Source organism: Aegilops tauschii, chromosome 7 (assembly GCF_002575655.3).
Source record: "Aegilops tauschii subsp. strangulata cultivar AL8/78 chromosome 7, Aet v6.0, whole genome shotgun sequence".
Taxonomy (NCBI): Eukaryota; Viridiplantae; Streptophyta; class Magnoliopsida; order Poales; family Poaceae; genus Aegilops; species Aegilops tauschii.
The window spans coordinates 467,252,705-467,272,403 of record NC_053041.3 but is presented as its reverse complement, the minus strand read 5'-3'; the positions used below and the strand labels follow the sequence as shown (position 1 = coordinate 467,272,403).

General features: G+C 45.4%; 2 long non-coding RNA genes across 2 annotated transcripts; both read left to right on the top strand.

Moving 5' to 3' along the window:
• Nucleotides 1-8,788: 8,788 nt before the first annotated feature.
• On the top strand, nt 8,789-14,295 carry LOC120961984 (uncharacterized). The gene is made up of 3 exons (XR_012189279.1): nt 8,789-9,329; nt 13,214-13,294; nt 13,854-14,295. It is a non-coding gene; the product is annotated as an uncharacterized lncRNA (long non-coding RNA).
• LOC141027637 (uncharacterized) lies at nt 10,328-10,870 on the top strand. Its single transcript, XR_012189280.1, has 2 exons — nt 10,328-10,469; nt 10,539-10,870. It is a non-coding gene; the product is annotated as an uncharacterized lncRNA (long non-coding RNA).
• Nucleotides 14,296-19,699: the final 5,404 nt, after the last annotated feature.

The following is a 19,699-nucleotide window of genomic DNA, read 5'->3' as shown; positions in this document are numbered from 1 at the left end:
CATCCAGTCTGACGGACGCCGTATCTGCAATCAAATATGCCCTATAAAAATACGTCGTCACTCCTCCGTCTTCATCGACCTTGGCGACAGGCTATATTTCTTAAGATTATTTATTTTGCATAGACAAATTATACAAAGGGATTTTTTATTTTCATCCTGCACTGCTTTACGAATGTAGGAAAATTAATAGTGGCACATTACGCCGCCATTTGCGCAAATCGATCTTGTCGTCCCAACCGGCGTAAATCGACTCGCGCTACCCTATAAAACATCAGGTTGTGTCTTTTCCTAATTACACATTGTATATATTTTCACACAGAATATATTTTTTCTGGTTTGCATGATTTTTTCGTGTAGATTTTCCACGGCCGGGTATAATTCGGTTCGCCGCATCCGCGACTCTCTCTGCCATGCAAATTCAAACTGCCTCATATGGGTCGCGGCATCGCGTTGTCATCATCATCATTGTCTAAGTGGACTTCTGACCTGTGCGGATGTCTCCATGCCACTACTCCACCGAGCCGACTTAGGCGCCCAGACCATATTTCTTTACCTATAAATCAATTAAGTAGAGGACAATTATTATTATTTGTTATTGTCTTTCGCTTGCGCTATCTAATGCGTGCAGGTAGTTACCTCGGCTAGACCGGGGGCCTCATCATTACCTCATTAACCCACGCCGCGGATTTTGGCATCACACTGCCGGCCTGCTCCGTCGCCTCGGTCGGACCGGGTTTTTACCTGGCCACATCGGTTGTGCTATGTCGCCACTTCGGAAGTGTCGAGCTCTTTTCTCGGACACTTCGGAACCGGCTTGGGGGATGGGACCTCAGCCATGCCGAGGACTGCGAACCTTGTTGGATCTGACGCAGATCAATGGGCGTCTTCGTCCCGCCACAAGCCCGAATCGCGTCATCAACACCGAGCACATTACCCAGCTAAGTCGCTTTCATGCTCAAAGACTTTCAGTTTTAAATTTTGTTCGGTTCGACCAAGCATTATACCTTTTTGGCAAAAAGTTGTTTGTGAAAAACTTTCTTGTCAAAACTTTTTTCTGACACACAAATTCAAATACACAGTTTACTTGGGGGCTTCCTTTATGAAGCATTTCCTCTTGCATATGATTATACTTGTATGGCTTCGTTCCTTATTCGTGTATTACGCCACAATATGCACCATGTTGACTTAAGTGTTCCGCAAGCTGGGTTGCCTTGCTCCTGTGTTTACCCCTACGTTCCCGATTATTCGGCTAGGGAGTAAAGGGAGCATCTCTGCGATTGTCAGGATCGGGTCATCCGAGCTCGGACCTCAGACTGGGTGAAGTCGAAAGCTAACGCTCTTATTGTTTTCAATCATCGTCGGCACACAACGGAACTCATGAGTACAAAAAATCTATTGCACAAGTCTCATAGTAACAATGAGCAACCGAAGAAAGGTATCGGTGGGGGTACTATTTTCTTCGAAGATGCTTCTTACACTTCATCAGTAATATAGCATAAGTTCCCTGAGCTCGCTTTGTCTGTGACAGCCCCTATGGCCTGATTGCCTGGTTATCGGAAACACCGTTGATATTCTCGACAGGCAGAGTACATAACACTTTTCGGCCCTTGATCGAAGAGGGAGAAGCCGACGGTCGGTTAAGACGCGTTTAAAAGTTCGGGTGAACACAGATATGATATAAGTACTTCGGTACATACAATCATTATACATAAAATTCTTTTACCCAAGTCGCTTGGGGGCTCTTGAATTAGTATGAGCCGTTTTCATTAGTCGCTGCACAATCTTTTTCTACCACTCCTTTCTCGACTCAGGTGTATGATCAATAGCCGGGTAGCCTGGTTTCTCTTTAAAGCCGCTCGCGTTTAGTTCCCTAAACTGGCCTGACAAATACTCCGCCTTCGGGATAGGGAGGTTGAAGCCGAGGGCTGATCCACTTGAAGTCTAGAGATCAGATGTGTCATGTCAAAGCACGATGAAAGTACAATTTTAAGACCAATTTTATATTGGCACCAAAACAACTTGATTCAATCTAGACGTAAAGTTTTTTACGCATGTTTGTTGGCCCTTTTTTTGAGCTAATAACATCTTCCACCTATTTTATGTTTCAGGAAGCGGGACATTCTCTTGGTTGAGGTGTTCGGCGTGAAACTCTTTTCTAAAACTACAGTTCAGCATCTTTCCTGCTGAACTCCACCTCGGTATTGTTAAAATATACATGACAGTTGAACTTGTTCCCGAGGAGGTACGATCCTAGGGTCGGGCGTTTTTCCCAACCCAATTCTCGGGGGCTACTGCATTGACAATCCAATGCAGAAAATTTAAGTGCAATATAGCTTTCGAGGATATTATGATCCTCAGGTTGGTCGGCCGCACCCAACCTGAGTCTCGAGGACTTTGGACACCGCTTTTCGTGTCCCGAAGTATTCTGCCGAGCTAGGAGTTGATCCTCAGGCCGATTTTGCGAATCAACCTGAGTCTCAGGGGCTACTGGGATCAGCAGTCTTATGTCATCCCTCAGGTGCATCTCGGGTTTTAGACCGATACACACCTTGAGGGCTACTGGCTATATATCTCGGCAGAGAATAAATTGCACCAATTAAAAATATTGACAAAAAATTGGCCCGCAGTCGGGGCGGTGCACCACCTCAGAAGCAGTCCGGCATAAAGCTCGGGCGCTAGTGGCTAGCTCTATAGAGGGCATTTCCGGCATTAAGCTCGGCTAAACTCCTTCAACTTTTTTGAACCAAGGTGATTTATGACACCTCGGACATAGTCCGGCGTTACATAGTCCGGCGTTGGAGCTCGGATACAGTCTGGCGTTTGAGCTCGGACATAGTCCGGCGTTGGAGCTCGGACACAGTGCGGCGTTGGAGCTTGGACATAGTCCAGCGTTGGAGCTCGGATACAGTCCGGCGTTGGAGCTTGGACAGAGTCCAACGTTGGAGCTCGAATACAGTCCGGCGTTGGAGCTTGGACATAGTCCGGCGTTGGAGCTCGGAAGCAGTCCGGCGTTGGTGCTCGGCTGCAAAAGATACCTCGAATGCAGTCTGGCGTTGGAGCTCAGACGCAAGAGGACGCTGCCGCCCAGGAACAACTTCAAACCCGAGGTGTGGCATAAAAATAACAAGGCATTGATAAAGGCCGGAAACTTGAGGGGGCTCCTCGGATACCCGACGTGTAAGCTCTTCGGATGCACTTCGGCGATCCACAAGATCGAAGATGAGAAGACTTGTTGAACCAGTTTTCAAGACCGACTACCGAAGATGAAGAATAGTTCGGAAGAATCGAGGAGCGTCCCCAACTTGAAGACCGGTTCAGGGGGCTACTGACGGTGTCCTGGACGAGGGGGTACTCACCACGTCGTCTCCCGACCAGCTGGATCGGGCCGAGGACCCCCATGGCGGTTCACTCATGGGCCACTTCGGGCAGCCCACGCCGCATACAAGGAAGATCCCACGAGACTTGGCGCCCAAGACAAGGATTCCTCTAAACCCTAGGCCTACGATACATATATAAACCGAGGCCAGGCTAGTCAATAGACAATCTCATATTCATTACTACAATCTCGTGGTAGATACATGTACTCTGTACTACACCCATATGAATACAATCAAAAGCAGCATGTAGGGTATTATCTCTTCGAGAGAGCCCGGAGCTGGGTAAAATCCCGTGTCCATGTTACCATCGCTCCAAGACGCCTAGCTTAGGACCCCTACTACGAGATACGCCGGATATTGAACCGACACTCGCCCCCTCCCTCCTCCTCCGACGGTGGGCTCTGCCGCCTCGGATGGAGAAGCGAGACGTTGTCGAGCAGAAGTTCTCGTCACCACTGTTGAGGTGGAACCACACCCCTGACCTCTCACCATGGTGGATACGAGCTACTGCGGGAATAGAGAAGAAAGGAAGTGTGAAGGAACCTCTCGCACCGTGCTCCTCTTTATAGGCGGGCGCGACAGGAGGATAGGTTTCCTGCATGAAGATGGCCGCCCCGTTCGGCCAATCTGGCTCCCTCCTCGCCACTAACGGCTCGGAGAATCAAGGACGCCCCCTTGCACCTATCCACGACGCCTGGCTTTCTGCCATGGCACTCATTCGTGCCCTCTGCATCCACCACCGACCTCGCGCAATGCATGAGGCACACATGACAGAGGCACTTGGGGCGGGATGAGTAGCGGGGTTGCGGTTACCGCCCCGTGATCGTGGAACGTGGGCACTCCCCAATCATGGCCCATTATCTCCCCCACTGCGATTGGCGTTACGGGCGCGCGGGATAACCGAAAACTGATCCAAATTCAGATTAATGAAGAAGCAAAGAAGACCTCAAAGACTGGAGCCACCTTTGCGCTCCAGCCTGTGCACTGGTTAGGGCCTAACCCGACGACGCCCAGCAACACGTTCGTGCCAGGCCCGGGAGCTCCTGTCGGTGCAACAAACCCTGGGTCCGTTGCCCAGACTGTGCACATGCCTGAGGACAAGATTCCAACATCCAAGACCAAACCAAGCTCAAGAGATCAGCTCATCAAAGCACAGATCAAGAAGGCCAAGTCAAGCCAAGGAGGCAAGATGCCACTAAGGAAAAAGCCTCCCTTTCCGGGTAAGCGAGCCTGGCGAGGACGAGGATTATCCCGGCAGCGACCCCCAAGACCACCCTGACAAGCTTGTCGGGGCCTGCGGAAGCAAGGTACCCCGCCAAGGATCCACAACTCCACCTCACGACGATGCAAATCATCGACCGGTGCGGTGTCAAGCTTCAAAGTGATTAAGTGGCCGTCTCTGCCACATGGCAGCCACTTCCTACAGAAAACACGCCCACATGACACCCGTCCTGAGACGTGTCAAGCGAGCGGGCGTGAAGCTGGCAAAACAGCCCGGCAAGGCTTGTCGGGCACGCAGTGATATGACACTAAGCGGTGCATTTAATGCGCCCTAGCATCTTTGCAGAATTAGGTATATATGATAGCACTATTTGCTATCATATCAGTGCATAATGAGCAATTTGCCATTGTGGTGACCCCTTGATCTATAAAAGGAGGCCCATGGCAACCGTAGAAAGAGTTAGCTGGTTGAACCCCTCGCATATTCATACGCGCGTAGCCACTTTCGCCTCGAGGCAACCCTGCGGGGCAAGTGAGCTACGTTCACCATCATTATCCATCATCAATCCACCAAAGCAGGAGTATGATTCAACTTTGAGATAGTCAAATTACATGATGGTCAGATGGACTATATTCACACCTACTTTATAAAGACATATACAAAGGCACCACTTGCTGGTGGGGCTTAGAGTCCAAACTACATGATGTATGATACATAAGTCCAAGTAAGGCCATTTTGCAACTCAGTCTCTTCAAGCACCCTAAATGCTACTATTAATATTAGGATTAGTCTTGTCATGGCCTCAATCATCTAGTGTATGTTAGATTATTAAGCAATTTTTGGCTAAGCTTAATTCAGTTTAGGTGCATGGTGAGTGTGGTGACAGAGCATATAACACACGACAGACAAGGCACATTTAGCACATGAATCAAAAGCACTGCCAACATGAAGATGGTTAGAACATGCAAAGTTCGCCCTGTATAGCAGCGTTGCTGACCATGGTAGTGGAGATCACGTGGCAGTGGGCCGTAGAGGAAGTAATCGAAGCAGATAGTTGGTTGTCGACTCGTCGTGGAAGCAAGCAGTCATGTTGAGATGCTCATATAAAACCTCATCGCTTCTCACTCGGTATAGGTTCTAAGACTCGGGACAGAACGATGTGGACTAGGGAATAATTAAGTCAATAGAAGCGAGGTATTAGGCTGTTGGCTTAGCGAAGAGCCATGCAGACTTTTCCGCAGTAGACGCGAGAAGAACGGAGGAAGTCCGGGGTGTCCCGTCTGGCGTGCATTCTAAGGCCTTGTACAATCGGAGATGCTTAGAGGGGTGTTTAGAAAATAAATCGAGATTTTCTGAAGTACCGGTGCCTATTTCTACAGAAGAGACGCTTAGTTAAGCGTCTACTCTGTACAAATAAGCACCGATGCTTAAGGAAAGTCTGGTTTATTTCTCTAAGCACCTCCTCTAAGCACCTCCCATTATACAAGGCCTAAGTCTCATGTTCCACAGTTCTAGTCAACCAAGTTATTGTTTTTTGGGGTCTTTTCACGGCCCCAGTCAACAGAGTTCATTTGGCATAATGTTGGAGCTTTATATATATATAGGTGCTGAAAGCATTGCGGTATGGCAATTGTCCCCTCTCAGTGCATAGGGTTGGCGGCTTGGTCGTCTGCAACGCATGCACGGAGGGTGTCCCGAATCTGGAAAGATGCTACCCAAACCCAACTATGCCCGCTTGCTCGCTAGGCTTCTTGCCATCCTCACGTTACTGCTGTTAATCGTCGATGGCCATGCAGCACGTCATGTAGGTCCTTCAGCTGGACCGCATTGCGATACTCGTCGTAAGTGCCCATGCATGTTTCGCTTTTCTTTAACTTCTCGTGTGATTCAGAACAGAACAGGTGCATCATAGTAGGTGTTTACTTCATGCAATTTCCAAATATCGACAGTTTTCAGTCTGTTTTTTCCCCTTGGATGAGCTCAGTTATCAGTCTAGGATACAGAGTATACTCTATTTTCAAATGGCATGATATGTACTTTGAACATCATCGCAGAAAACCCAATCGGCTGCTCAAGGCTGCCCTCCCCAAACTGTCCAGGTTGTGGTCGACGGTAATCGACTTCTGATTTCCTAGAGAATGGGACATGCGAAGGTTCCAAAACCGTGGAAGTGGGGATAGCAGCAGGGCTCACTCCGAAAGCATACGCCGACGATCATGCATGGTTTGTTATGATGATTTGTATGCAGAAACGGAATGTTTATCTTTTTACAGAAGTTGTTTTATTTCTCGATCGTCATCCTTGTTATGATCTCAAAGGAATATTGGATGCAGCAGTAGAAAAATAGACACCCCAGCAATACTGGAAAGATGCTGTGCCTAGTACTCCGATCTCGCCATAACGATGTGCCAAAAAATACTGGATGCCCGTTAGAGATGCTACCTGGGATATCGTTCATCATTTAACGCCCTGTCACGGCACCTGAGTGATGCAAATTTAGAGATGTAAACATTTACTTCAAAAAATGTTTTTTCATCTTCAAAGAAGTGTCAACTCTAACAGACGATGTAAAATTGAGATGTAAAAAAGCAACTCCGATAGAAGATGTAAATTAGATATGTAACCGGCCGCGTGATTGCTGTTCGGTCGCAGTTCAGCCGCATTTGCACATTGAATTTTCATAATTCTACCAATATAAGTGCATCATCAACCATAGTTTTCTACAAGCAAAAGTCATTTGTCTCAACGAAGCTCTTGGTCCAACAAATGAAAATACACATAGACATCACTCAATTTGCGTCCTCTTCGTTGTCACTAGTGCCATTGTGGACGGTGATATGATCAATCTTCAATGGCTTCTTTGTCAATGTTTTCTTTCGTTGAAGTCTCGTTGTCGTGGACTCCACCGAAAGCACCTTCATTGCCACCTCTCATGTCGCTCATGTTGCCACCGAAGCCACCTCCCATGCCACTATCATCATGTTGCCGCCAAAGCCACCTCCCATGCCCCTCATCATGTTGCCACCGAAGCCACCTCCCATGCCACTTATCATGTTGCCGCCGAAGCCACCTCCCATGCCACTCATCATGTTGCCACCAAAGCCACCTCCCATGCCACTCATCATGTTGCCGCCGAAGCCACCTCCCATGCCACATCAACATTTCATCATCAAACTAGGGAACATTTCAATAATTGCGGAAAGTAGAGAAAGCCGCATCTTCCTCCATGGTCGTCGGTGGCGGCGGCGGAGGCGGATGAGGAGCTCCGTTGCCGGAGGAGGACGCCAAGGTCGGCGGCGGCTGCGAATCACCCGCCTTAGCTGCGTCCGACTTCGAGATTTTGGCCGACCGAGGTTGGTTCCCTGCCGGTTTGCGGCCCCACACCGCTGGGCGCTTCACGTCTCCACCGCATGGTTTAGTGCCCGCTGCTTGTTTGCAGGCGCCTCCGGTGCGGCGACGACCTGCCATGGGGCAAATCCAGGTCGGCGACGGTATGGAGGCGGAGGCCGGATTGGGGAAAGTTGGCGCGGAGGCGGCGGCCGCGGCGAGGTGGGTCAGGGCACCGGTGGCGGAGTCGAAGAAGGCGGCGGGATCATCGGCGTCGGCCATGGCGACAGTAGGAGGCGAGCGGGCGACGGTGGTGCGGGAGGCGGACGAGCGGCGATCGCGTGAAAACGAAACAAAGCGGCAGTTGGCGGTTGGCACGTGGTTACTCTTTTTACATCTCCCGTCGGCTCAGATGCAAATTTACACCGCAATGTGTTGTATTTTACATCTCTGGACTCTCTAGAGATGAATATCTTTTTTTCATCTACATCATCTGTTGAAAAGGTGTTTTTGTGTTTTGGAGATGCAAAAATATGCAAAATATAATTATTTTTGCATCTACATTTTTTATTGAAGATGCTCTTAGAAATCTATACACATCCAAATTCACGAACCAATTTAATTCTGACACTGCCCGCTCCCTCGAGAAATCTTTATTACTTAAGGACGTAAGGTTTCTATTTCAACTTAATTTACATACTTTCGGAATCACTTTCACTTTAATTAACTTACCAAACTTCTGATCAAAATGTAAGGTAATTCACAAGTAGAATTTGTTGAACATTTATTTACATAATCATATTATTATGAACATGTAAATCATAAGCTAACGTATTAAAATATTTTATATCCCGTTGCAACCGAGGCATTGTTCTAGTAAATAAAAAAAACCTCTTGCACTGCTCCGACTTCCGCCACCCCAATTCCGGATGGAATTTGACATTCCGGTCACTCTTGGCTCCGGGTCTGATGAGGTCTGGTAGGGACGCCGCCGAGCATCTGGCTGGGATCTATGGCTCCTTCACCCCCCTGCCCCCCGCAACAGCAAGGATTGGGAAGAAGCGAAGGCCTATGATTGGGGTGATTCCAGGAGTTCCGCAGACGCGGCAGACTCCTCCACCAGCCCGCGGAAGCTCGCCGAAAGGAAGAGGCGGCGTCGGCGGCGAACCTCGTGACGGGGTACATACACCTTGCTCATACACACCGAGCTCCTGCAGGACACCTCTGCGTTGCTGTGGAAGCGCATCCTCCTCCGCGCCCGCGTCCGCCCCACTGCCGACCCGGCCGGCGCACGACGCCACGCCGAGGTATTCAGTGGCAGCTGGAATCCATCCACTGCATCCCCCGCACACCTCCCTGTGCTCCACTGCGCAGGCGTCTTTGGGGCGTCCGTCAAGGGCGAGGTTTGTTGCTCCCTGATAAATTTCTACTAGATAAATGTGATATCCTCGCACATGGGTTTCAACTTTCAAGTTTAACAATTCCATGTACCACTGTGCAAGTTATCTTTATTAAGGGTGTCATTAGTGCATAGTTGGGCTTAAGTACTTGCAGTTTACTAGTACTAGTTTTGAAAGAAAAAGGAAATTCCAAGTCGAAAGAAAAGTTCACGTACTGAACTTTTTATTTGATATAGGTTGAACCACAGTTTACATACATGACGAACATATATTTACTTGTAAAATCGAAGAAGATCCACGACATAACACGATTTCTATCGAGAAAAAGTAAAGCATTATGTAAAGCAAACTAGTCTTAGGTCATCCTGCAGCAGCAACGTTTGAGCAATAGAAAACGACTCTACTTTTGCTCAACCCTGTAGTGCTGAAAATGCTTCTTTGATTGCGGTGACCTCAATGTAAACGTCCTGCATCGAGGGCCGATACTTGGGTGTCTCCGCAGCGCACATGAGGCCAATCTTAACAAGCCTGATGATGCAGCTCATTCCAGCCATTTGATGATGATTTTCTTGGTGCACAGCCCTTCCTGCTTCTTCATCTTGGTCCGCATAACAGGGAATGATTCTCGGATCTAGAATCTCACCAATCTTTTCAGGAAATGATTTTTCCACAAAATTGTAAAGGCTCAGGCCATCTTTAAACATCTCATCAGTTGGACGCTTTCCTGTGAGCATTTCTAAGATGATAACTCCATAGCTGTATACATCACCCTCAGTGGAGATTTTGCTCCCAAAGCCATATTCTGCAATATGTATATAGTATTGAAACCATTAATTAAAAAAATAGAACTGGAACACAAGAATCAAAAGATTTCTAAGGAAGCTAAAGTTACTTTTTCATAGAGCCTATAAGATATTTTCCAAAATATATATCCTATATAAAGAAATTGTTACCTGGTGCAATGTATCCAACTGATCCTCTTGGTCCAACTAAGCTTGTAGAACCATCAATTGTTGAAGTATAACTGTGTACGAACTTAGTCAACCCGAAGTCGCCAACACATGCACCCATGACATCATCCAGAAGGACATTGCTTGGCTTCAGATCACAGTGTGTCATAGGAGGCATGCAATGGTTATGCAGGTAATCCAAAGCGGCTTCTATGTCCACTATTATTGCTATTCTTGAACTCAAAGACAAGGGCCTTTTCAGATGATGCTCGTGGAGTGTTGGATGGAGCCAACTTTCAAGGTTGCCATTAACCATATATTCAAGGAGAAGAGCTTTGAACTCATGTCCTGTCAGATCACTTGTCGAGCATACAGTGATCACCCTTACCAGATTACGATGACGAGTGTTTCTGAGTGCCTGACATTCAGCCACGAAGCTTTTAGTCCCTCCAGGCTGATCAAGTTTGAAAACTTTGATGGCAACTGCATGTTCTTCAGACTCAATTCTATCTTTGTACACACACCCATACTTTCCTGAACAAACCAAGTTGGCTAAGAGAGAAACCATTTGTTGCTTTCACTAAATCAGCATATGTGAACTTCTTTAACTCCTTGAAGGATGGATGATCTTCTTGTTTGACTTTCTTTCTCTTCTTCAGAAAAATGACTCCAAAACATGATAACATGACTAAGGCAAGAGCAGATAATCCTATTATCTTCCGAATGTGGAATCTGTGTTTTTGTTGAGATGCAGCCGTGTGGCAAAGTGGCAATCTCAATATTGACGAGACGGCACACAACTCTTTGTTCCCTTGGACGAACACCTTGCTTGCATTTTGGAAGATCCCACCAGTTGGCATGGGTCCATCTAGGTTGTTGAATGACAAATTGAGAAGTGACATGGAGCTGAAGCCCTCAAAGAAGTCTGGAACTTGACCAGACAAGTTGTTTCGAGAAAGATCCATGTCACTGATGCCTCTCAATGCAGCGAAAGATTGAGGGATTCGCCCATCAAGTAGATTCCCTTCCAGGTGGAGGGACTCTAAATGGAGGCACTCGCCTAGAGTTGAGGGGATTTCTCCAGTCAACAGGTTGTTGGAAATATCGAGGGGGAGGCTTGCTCCGGTGCACCCCCCGTGGGCTGAACGCGAGGGGGAGAAACACAAGGACGGCTGAGATCTGTCAAAAACGATTCGTGAAGAGGGGCACGATCGTCTTTTTATGCCCGCGGAGAGCGCGCGTACAGCCCTGTACAAGCCCGCACCGGCCCGATTACTTTTGTACACTGGGGGTATACATGTATTGTACGTGGGCGATTCGTTTTCTCTTGTCACGTGCGGCGGTCGTGGGCGTGGGCGGCGGCGGTCGTGGGCTAGCCACGCGGCCAGGCGGCGCACGAAAACTTCCAAAAACGCCACATCTTATAAAGAGGGAGGGGAACGACCACCGGCCGCAGCGCCCCCACCATTTCCCCCCAAATCGGCTCACTCCCTCTCTCCTTGCCGCATCGTCTCCCCCTCGTCTCCATCGCCCCGCCACTGCACCTACTCGCTCAACCCCACCGCCTCCCTCTCTCCGGTGGGTTCTCTTAGGCTTCGATGGCGCAAGGTGGTGGCGCTGCCGCCACTGCGCACGGAGTTGCGGTCGAGGCCGCGAACACCGCGGCAGATGCCGTCCAAGAAGTGGCCGCCGTCGGCAGTGCGGGAGATGCTGCACCCGCAGTCGCTGGATCGGTCGCTGCGGCGGCGGATCTGGTGGAGCAGGGGGTGGTGGGCTCGGACTCCGTCGTGCCGGACCTGCTGGTGACGGCGTCTGGCGGCGCACTGGATGCAGGTGCGGAGGCGAGCGACAAGCAGGCGGTGGATGTGGTAATCCTTCTCGTTCCCCTCCTCTCTTAGTTGTAGTTGTTAAGCAGAAGATTTAGTAGATAGGGTTTTTTATTGTAGATTTGTGATTGAATGCGGCACCCCCTTCTGCTTGTTAGGGTTTTTTGATTGAATGGGGAACCCCATTTGAGAGTTAAGGTTTTTTGTAGTTGATTCGTGGTTGAATGCTAGAGAGATCATAATGAGAGTTAGGTTTTTTATATTAGAATCTGGATTGCCTCATGTGCTCAGATTTTGTTCTATGCTGTATATGTTGTTAGATTTGTTTTGCATATTCCCTCAGTGGGCCACGGCAGGGGCTGAGCCGCCACCCAGTGTATCTATTAAAGTTGATATTGTACAAATGAGGTTAAAATCCTACTTTGTTCATTTGATGTCTATCAATTAATTGTTGAAATGAACACAATACGTTTAACTAGTGCACAATTTCAAAATAGTTAGGAGCTTCACTTCATTATCCATAAACTAAAATTGTAGGTAGGTTTTATTTTTGATCTGTAGGATTGCTGTACTTATAAAGTAAACCATAAGTAGATTTGCTAGACATGCAACTATGCCAGATGACCAGGTCATATTAAATTTATGTTGCATAACTCCATGAATGAATGTCATATGAAATAGTTTCACACCTAGCACCAAAAATTGCACTAAGATTTCCTTTCCTGAAGCTCATGGCATTACAATATACTATCCAATATAAGGTTCAGATTATAGGGCAGCTGATGCACCACTATGTACATTACATGAGCCAGATGAAGTAAATGCAATTACTTGTTGTCAACCAATGTACTACTTCCATTAATTGGCAGACCTGAGCACTCGCAAAATTATTGTTGGTGCCCAGTCTGGCATTATAGTTTGAAAGACCACAGTCAGCATGATCTAAAATTTTAGTTTGACCAAGCTATCATTGTAGAATGCTTGACCTTTGGATAATTTTAGGTCAAAGTAACATTTTAGGTTATTAGAAGCACATTGCAGATTGCTTGACCTTTGCATACTATGTTATATGTAGTTAGTAGTATAATTGAATTAATTACTTATATTGCAGAATGAGGAAGCTGCTGGCAACAAGAGGAAGCTGGACATCGCTGGGTTCGACGACCCGTCTGATTCTGACGACGACGAGGAGGTAACCCCAAGTTGTTTTTGGTCTGTTTATTAATCTGTGTGAGATGTTGTTTGTTGATGATGCCCTATATGAATGCCTCTAAATTGGAATGTTATATAGTTTATTCATTGATATCATAAAGTTGTGTTGTTTGGTCATTAATTAGCTCTAAATGGCATATCTGTGGTCTTTGATCATGAAACCATATCTGAATGCACATAAATGGAAATATTGTGTTGTTTGTCCATTGAATTATTCTAAAATGGAAAGTTTTGTTGTACTTTCAATTAATTCCTCTCAAAGTTGTGTTGTTTGTGCATTAATTAGCTGTAAATGGGATATGTGTGATGTTTTTTCATGAAACCATATATGAATGCATATAAATGGAACTATTCTGTTGTTTGTCCATTAAATTCTTCTAAATGGAACTATTCTGTTGTTTGTGCATTAATTAGCTGTAAATGGGCTATTATGTTTGTTTGTTCATTAACGGGCAAGTAAATGGCAATTATTTGATGTTTGTTAATTACATTACTCTAAATGGGAAGTATGTATTTATGCAAATCATTTGTATGTGCAGTACAACTCTGGAGATGAGGTGGAAGAGTGGAACCACAAGTCCTTCATTGAGCATGAAGCCAACAAGATCAGGGAGAAGGGGAAGGCGGCGTACTACAAGTGGGGCAAGTTCAGGTGCCCATACTGCACCACTAAGCCAATTCCCAAGGATGGGCTGTATGAGCACCTTATGTCCCATGCACGCGGTGTAGCGACGAGTGGGAACGACGTGAAGATCAGGGCAGAGCATGCAGCCCTCCTAAAGGCTATGGGTCCCATCTAGTCACCCTTTGTGAAGCTGGTAGTGGTACTCATCATCAATATAGTTGATGATGTTTAACTTTTGCGCTAGTATGGTTGTGAACTGTGAATCTGGAATCTGGAAGTGTTTGTGAACTGTTAAGTAGTATGGCAGACTCTTAAGTATGGCAGAGACTTAATTAATCTAGTATGTCTCTGAAGTATATCAACTGTCTAGATGCAGGTCAGCTATGCTTTGTTGTAGTGTTTATATTCTGATGCTGCAATGATCACAGTAGGTGCTTCAATGTTGCTTGACTGATGAGACATGCTGCATACAGTGGGCATGTGCTTGGTAATGGTGTGTGCAAAGAACAAGCCTTATCTACATAGGATAGATAGTAAAAAACATTGACTTGAGGTTTCATAAGTTAGCATGATCGAATCTTCCATTACAAATATATTATTAAATTTAGAAAATGTTGAAAATCATTTTTTGTCAATGTTCTTAAGTTAGCATGATTGAATATTCCATTTCAAATATATTATAAAAATTGGAAAATATTGAAAATCCTTTTTTGTCAATGTTCATAAGTGAGCATGATTGAATATTCCATTTCAAATATATTTTTAAAATGAGAAAATGTTGAAAATCCTTTTTTGTCAACGTTCATAAGTGAGCATGATTGAATATTACATTTCAAATATGTTTTTAAAATTAGAAAATGTTGAAAATCTTTTTTGTCAATGTTCATAAGTTAGCGTGATTGAAACTTCCATTTGAAATATATTATAAGAATTAGAAAATTTTGAAAATCTTTTTTTGTCAATTTTCATAAGTTAGCAAGATTGAACTTCCATTTCTAATATATTTTAAAAAGTGGAAATTTTGGAGGTGGTCGATAAAATCACCGCCTTCTGGAGGGACCATTTGGTCAAACTTACATGGTGATTTTTTGCAGTTAGTCTATATGGCAGTATAAATTAAAAAAAATTAAAACTAATATAAAAACTTGGAAACCAAGCTTTGTTTGTGCAAGAGATCATGTGTGCCCAAATTGAGGTGATTTGGAGGTGGTCGAAAAAATCACCGCATTCCGGAGGGGCCATTTGGTCTTAACTTAAGCCAGATTTTGAGCATAGGTGATTTTTTCCACCACCTCCAAATCACTCAAATTTTCTTGTACTTGGTGACCCACATGTGCCAAACATGGCTATGAAAGAAATTTTGGAAAAATAATAATTTACAATGCCCCCTTGAGGTATAGACTGATGTTTTGACCAGTCAATCTAGAGGGCATTATAAATTAATAAAAAATTAAAAAAAATGTAAAACCTTGGAAAACTAGCTTTGTTTGTGCAAATGATCATGTGTGCCCAAATTTAGGTGATTTGGAGGTGGTCGAAAAAATCATCGCATTCCGGAGGGGCCATTTGGTCTAACTTAAGCCAGTTTTTGAACATACGTGATTTTTTCCACCACCTCCAAATCACCCAAATTTTCTTGTACATGGTGACCCACATGTGCCAAACATGTCTATGAAAGAAATTTTGGAAAAATAATACTTTACAATGCCCCCTTGAGGTATAGACAGATGTTTTGACCAGTCAGTCTAGAGGGCATTATAAATTAATAAAAAATTCAAAAAAATGTAAAACCTTGGAAAACTAGCTTTGTTTGTGCAAGAGATCATGTGTGCCAAAATTGAGGTGATTTGGAGGTGGTCGAAAAAATGCCCACATTCCGGAGGGGCCATTTGGTCTATAACTTAAGCCAGTTTTTGAACATACGTCATTTTTTCCACCACCTCCAAATCACCCAAATTTTCTTGTACATGGTTACCCACATGTGCCAAACATGGCTATGAAAGAAATTTTGGAAAAATAATACTTTACAATGCCCCCTTGAGGTATAGACCGATGTTTTGACCAGTCAGTCTAGAGGGCATTATAAAATAATAAAAAATTCAAAAAAATGTAAAACCTTGGAAAACTAGCTTTGTTTGTGCAAGAGATCATGTGTGCCAAAATTGAGGTGATTTGGAGGTGGTCGAAAAAATGCCCGCATTCTGGAGGGGCCATTTGGTCACTTAAGCCAGTTTTTGAACATACGTGATTTTTTCCACCACCTCCAAATCACCCAAATTTTCTTGTACATGGTGACCCACATGTGCCAAACATGGCTATGAAAGAAAGTTTGGAAAAATAATACTTTACAATGCCCCCTTGAGGTATAGACCGATGTTTTGACCAGTTAGTCTAGAGGGCATTATAAATTAATAAAAAATTCAAAAAAATGTAAAACTTTGGAAAACTAGCTTTGTTTGTGCAAGAGATCATGTGTGCCAAAATTGAGGTGATTTGGAGGTGGTCGAAAAAATGTTCGCATTCCGGAGGGGCCATTTGGTCACTTAAGCCAGTTTTTGAACATACGTGATTTTTTCCACCACCTCCAAATCACCCAAATTTTCTTGTACATGGTGACCCACATGTGCCAAACATGGCTATGAAATAAATTTTGGAAAAATAATACTTTACAATGCCCCCTTGAGGTATAGACCGATGTTTTGACCAGTCAGTCTAGAGGGCATTATAAATTAATAAAAAATTCAAAAAATGTAAAACCTTGGAAAACTAGCTTTGTTTGTGCAAGAGATCATGTGTGCCAAAATTGAGGTGATTTGGAGGTGGTCGAAAAAATCATCGCATTCCGGAGGGGCCATTTGGTCTAACTTAAGCCAGTTTTTGAACATACGTGATTTTTTCCACCACCTCCAAATCACCCAAATTTTCTTGTACATGGTGACACACATGTGCCAAACATGTCTATGAAAGAAATTTTTGAAAAAAATTATTTTACAATGCCCCCTTGAGGCATAGACCGATGTTTTCAGCAGTCAGTCTAGAGGGCATTATAAATTCAAAAAAAATTTAAAAAAATACAAAAAATTGGAAACCTAGTTTTGTTTGTGGAAGAGATCATGTGTGCAACATGTCTATGAAAGAAATTTTTGAAAACAATTATTTTACAATGTCCCCTTGAGGTATAAACCGACGTTTTGAGCATTAAATCAGGGTGTGTACAACTCTAGCTTGTTCTTGCCAAAATGCAGCATGATGGACAGGCTGCAATGGAAATAATGGTGACAAATGAAAAAAATTAAATAGACAAAAAAAGCCCGCCTACTTGCCCGCTTTCACAATTCAACGGCCTGCATACGACTAGTAACCCAATCATTTATTGGGCCAGGATGCAGAGGCCCGCCAAATTGTGAAAACAGGTAGCAAGTAGGCCCCACAGGGCAGGGACGGAGACAGTTAGGCAATGTGCTGCCCGCTTTAGATAGGAACTTGAGAGGGAAAGCTTAGCCCGCTATATAAACCGGTGCTAGCTCCCCTCGCTCGGCGAGGTGGGACTAAACTCCCTGCACCCCTGGGATGTGCCCGGCGCGAAGCTCGCTTGGGCCTAATTCGGGTGGGCCGTCCCATGCCAGCCTCACCCGCTGGGTCGCTGGATGGACCGTTGGGCCATCTCGTTGTCTGCGCCTGAGGCCTGCATGCATGGGAAGGGCGGCGACGTGGGTTTGCATGCGCGGGTGGCGGACGTGCATGCATGCGAGCGAGGCGATTAAAACCTTGTTTTCACACTTTTCGATTCAACGTGGCAATTAAAACCTTGGTTTCACACTTTTTTGATCCACCCGCATGTATTCAACGTGGCAATTAAAGCCTTGGTTTCACACTTTTTTGATCCACCCGCATCTATTGAACGTGGCAATTAAAGTGGCATATGGATCGTTCGACGCGGCTAGTTTGAACGTAAGCACGGTAGGTTCCCTTCCCTTCCCCTTTCCCTATTTAAACCACCAGCCCTCACCTTTTGCACACATCCATTTGCGCCGCCCTTCTCTTCTTCCCCAAACCCAGAGCACTCTCTGCGAGTCGCGAGGATGCAGTACAACGGCCCCACCTACCGGCTCCCACCAACCGTGCCGGAGAGACAGTATCCGGCCGGCGTCGTCGTGGAGAGCACGCTTCGTGTGTGGGCGTTCTCACGCTGGAGGGGTGCAAGGGGCTTTGCCCAGTGGTTCCTCCGTGCGGGCTTCGCCCACCTCCCGGCGGGCTCGCCGGTGATGTTCCGACTGGATGAAGTGCGTCCAAACTCCTAGTCTCCGCCGATAGGGCTCACCGTCACCTTCACCAACAGATTTGATGCGTACTACCTCCTCGGCAAGGTGTTTTGGTGTGGATGCGAATTCATCGCATTCACAACCCACAACATCTTCACAAACTTCGATTGCGTCTTCCCCACCCGCGACGGTATGCACACCCTCCCCTACTACATCGGCGAGGACGGGATGGAGAGGAGCACTGGAGAGGAGGCGTAGTGAAGATGGTGGTGAAGGCCCGGTCTCGTCAGCTTGACTTGCCCTAGCATGTTAGGGCAAGTTTTTTATCTTTTAAATATTTCTATTAAATCATGTTGTTGGTTCTACCGTGAACTTTATCTATCCGAACTATGTTATGATTTCTACCCGTCTATTTGATATGTTGTTGGTTATCTGTGTTTTGCTTGCTATTTCTATCTTCTTCCCTTGATATTTCTATCTTATTTGACGTCAAAACCAGCAAGTTTTGGGGTTAGCTCAGATTTCACCCGGCCCACGGGGGTGTGCTTGCGCGCTTGATGGAAAAAATTGGTGTCATTCAACTTAGCCGTTCGGGTAGCAGGGGATGTTCCGTCTGGGAAGACGGATTTTTTCGGCATGCTTGAAATGGACCCAAATTTTTTTTGAAACCCTTGTACCAACATGACAAGCATCCATGCCAACTGGAAATTGTTTTGCGACGTTGTATGGTTTTGTAGGCTATAATGATTACACGTGTAGATGAAAGGCACGAAAAAACAGTTTCAACAAAGACAACATAAATGATTTTTTACAAGTTTTATAGATGGAAACTTCTTTAGATGCAATGCCATCTCACAAACAACTCAGAAACAACTATATGATTGATCATAAAACGCATGCATTGTTGTTCAAAGAACTGTCTCATGAATAAATTGTACCATAATTGCGAACATAGTGTGAAACAGAAAAAAATGTTTGTTTGCAACAAAATAATCCTGGTTTGAAGCTTAAACTGGTTGAAAAACAATTGAGCCTACTACATATGGTCTTCTGCACTGCCAAAATCCAGTGACCTCTTGTGTTGCGACGTTGGAGATTGCGTCGGGCTTGGCGACGACCCATGTGCTTCAATCTTTTTCTCTTTAACATCAATGTAACATACAACTGAAGTTGTTCTTGTTCTTTCTCCGCCAACTCTCTAGCAAGACCCTCCGTTTCTTGGATTCTCACTTCCTGTAGGAAACCATAGGAATTGTATTAGGAAGAACTTAAAAATGACGTAGCCATAAACTAGATGCATGTAACATGTAAAATTTGAACCTCTGGATCAATGTCACCCTCGGGAAAACAACCCGTAGTTCTATTGTACACAATGTACAGGTGACATGTCTTGCTGCCATTCAGATCAGAAAGCATTTTTTCTACATCATCTGGTCCTGCAATCAAGAACATTCCTTCTGGCAGCTTCCATGCAGACCCGGGTAAGAAGTAGTACAGT